Raw genomic sequence first — 3,648 nt, forward strand, 5'->3', positions numbered from 1 at the left:
ATTCTTAAGAATTAGGTCCAGGAAACTGAGTATCCCACACTACGGATATGATATAGTATACATCCTTTCGATTATGATCTGCAGAAATCTGAATGGAACATTACAGCAAAAATATCAAATGAAATAGATTCATCTGATGGGAGAGATGGCTAAAAAAGACTTTTCTTAATTTATCCTGGCACGGATTTGTATTTATTTTTTTTGCAGATGATCTTCAAAATCGAGGTTTAAAGTAGATGGTATAATCAAGACACATGCAGAGTGGACAAGTTAATGTCCACTCTGCAATCTTTCGAAGGCACATTGAAACATTGCTTGGCGCGATAAATGTATGAGGAAGACGTGTGTGTTAAATATGTAGATTTCAGGGCAATTACAATATGTCAAACCTTGAAGAGTTATCTGGGTCGTCCTAAGATATCTCATTAGTAAACAGAAGGAAAAAACATGTTTTTTAACATTTAGACAATGGATGAGTATAACATTTAAGTAACACCTAATTATTATTTTGGAAATTATCTTTGTGATTACAACTCAGTGTTCTGGTTGACAACATAGCGTTGTCATTTCGATAACACGTCGTTTTAACTGCGAACAAATACGCCATGTAAATAAATGTTATAAAAAATGTCGTTATTAGCCACCGTAGTGTCATGCGATCTGCTGCATTGCTAGGGATGCCCATTAGATGGGCATCCCCGGCTACTTGTTCAACTGCCAGACTTACCTGGCCACTGTATGATGGCGAAAGAGCTTATAGTTTTTTGGGGCTATCGTACACTTACTTTTGTAGCTGTCATAATGAGGATGAAACGATTAAACATCTCCTTTGTCCATTTCTCGCCTTCTCGACTATCGGGACTACTACCTTGGCTAGTCAGAAGTTGCATGTCGCGGTGAATTTATCCAGAATGGAGATGATTAAGGTAGTATCCTTTGCGCGTGTCTCTGGTTGGTTTCATTCCGCACTGAACATGGACACGTATTGTCCCATGGGTGGGTCGAGGTGCGATCATCATATGGACCCAAGTATGTCGATTCTTTCGACAAAATCAATAACCTAACAATATCAGCGTTTATTTCTGTTTTTGCTAATTTAATAACGTCGTGAATTTTTTCATATTTTTGTTGTTATTTTGACAACTATGCGTTCTCACTTTGACAACGGATGTTATTGAAAAATAAAAAACACTTTGGCCTCAATTTAATTTTAATTCCTTCATTTTCCCTCTGTGTATACAAAGGTACACATTAAGATGTTAATAGATCTGACGTATAAAGTGTTCTTGTCAAAAAGGAGTCTTTTCGACAATTGTTAAAAGTATTTTTCAATAAGCACTTACCATTTTAAGAATACTATAGGGTTAAGAAAAGAAACCAACAATTTGTTGCTATGTTTTTTTTCTACAGTTTTAGATATTTCTTTATTTTACATAAATACATTTACATTTATTTGTTTTATATATTTATTTGTTTATTGATTTCTTTCTCAATATTGTTTATTTTAGTTACATACACAAATATTTTGTTAATATTTTCTGTAAATTTAATATTGTGTGAATAAAATTGTTTATAAAATCGCTTTTGTTATTTATTTAAAAAATAAAATATTTAATATACTTACAACAATTAGGTTTTCTTTTTTTTTTGCATTTCATTTGTATAATACATTTTACTCTTTGGTATTTCTTTTAATAAATATTTAAGGCAAAAAGTAAATTTGAAAAAAAAAAAAAAACATATAAATATTATATATTAATTAAATAAAATAATTCTATAGATAATGATGCCATTTACTTAATTTTGCAATGAAATTAAATTTGTTCCAGAAACCTAAATGAAACCCTATTTATACAGATTATAAAAAAATGTGAATTAATATGTTTTGCTAAATAAATCAAATTGATAATAAAAATTATAGTTTGATTAATTTAATTATTACAACAAGTGCTAAGAAAAAAAAGCAAAAAATTATATGGTGTTTTCTTTTTTAATATTAAGTTTAAATTATGTTCATTATTTTCGTTTATTACTTTTTCATACATAGTCTAAGTAATATTTTTCCCTTTTAGGTGAAAAATATTTGGGGAATTCGTTTTATAGACGGACTTAACTCTTATAGTGAGTGTTTCTTATATGTTAAGAGTGTTTTTATTTTATTTAAATTGATTTATTGTTTTTTTAGGATTTTTTGTTTTATAAACTACATAAAGTTTTATCATAAGTATTTTGCAATTTTAAACAAAATTTTGAATATACTGGTATTAGTGTGTTAAAAATTGAATTTTCAAAAAATATTTCAGAGTTTTAAAAAGTCTTGAACTTGTTGTATCAAGATTGGAAACAGTTAAATCCTCTTACTCTTTCTCTCTCTCTCTCTGACTCTATTTTCATTTAAAATGCTTTATATACACAAAGTGGTTGATGGTCTATAGATGGCTGCCAAGTAAGACATTCTTGTAGTATCAGATAACTGATGAATTGAAAGCGTTTCATTTAATGAAAATATAATCTGAAATATCGTTCACAAACCCAAAGGATTTGCAGAACAACCCTTTTATAATAACTTCAATTGTCTGATGCTTAAGTTAGGATACGTTTTTCGATCATATGTACTTCCTTTTATATCTACATGGTCCCTAATTTAAAATTTATGAATGATACATTAAACTGAACTATAAGAAAATTTAATTCCAACTCTATTGGCTATGAGGGTAATGTTAATAAAACATTGACGGAACCACTCATTCTGTAAGTCTAAACAGAGAGAGAAAATATATACACGCCTGGAACCGAATTGACGCCAAAGTGTTTAATATTTTCCAATAACATCCGTTGTCAAAGTATTTACACACGCACTGTAACACTATGTAACGTTGCGTTGTCAACATTGCAACAGTTCGTTGTCGAAATCTCAATTTTATACACACCCGTTGTCTAAATGTTATCAAACGTGGTAAGCTCACTGTTGGTAACAATCCGTGAACCTTCCGTTGTCAACATTCCATAGTGTTGTCCTACGTATGTATATACTTTGACAAAGGAATGTTATTGAAAATCTATAAATAATTTGGTGTCAATTTGGTATAAACAGCATGTATACTTTACTGTTACGGAGGATTTCATGGAAGGAGGACGCTTATCGCCCTCAAAGGTATTCTTCAGAAGTTGTATTGAAGTCTATTTTAAGTTTAATGAATTAGTGTAAAGTCTGCAAAGAAAAAGGCGTTTCGTTTCCTTCAAGCGATTTGAAAAAGAGAACATCAGATTGTCAAGGATATGTGGCGTTGAGCTCACATAATACTAAAGATAACTTCCATGATAGCAAAAAAAAGTTCACAAAAGAAATCAACTCCTACTCTTCATGCTGGATTTTAACTGTTAAACTGGATGTACATTTCAACTGATAGGTCTATTCTTATTCGATGTATTACCTGTTGACAAGACTTTGTAATCATTAGCAATAGGAAGATCCTCAACAAACCTCTTAAGGGGCGTTACAAGTATTTTTTAGAAATTTTGCTTTCTAGTTTTCGTTATTGAAACTATGGGACGGGATTATGACTTCAGATTTCGGAACATCAAATATCAATAGAGTTTTTGTCAAACTACCTTATTATTGGCGGTTTTAAGATGAATACTTGATTG

Source organism: Lucilia cuprina, chromosome 3 (genome assembly GCF_022045245.1).
Source record: "Lucilia cuprina isolate Lc7/37 chromosome 3, ASM2204524v1, whole genome shotgun sequence".
NCBI classification, from domain to species: domain Eukaryota; kingdom Metazoa; phylum Arthropoda; class Insecta; order Diptera; family Calliphoridae; genus Lucilia; species Lucilia cuprina.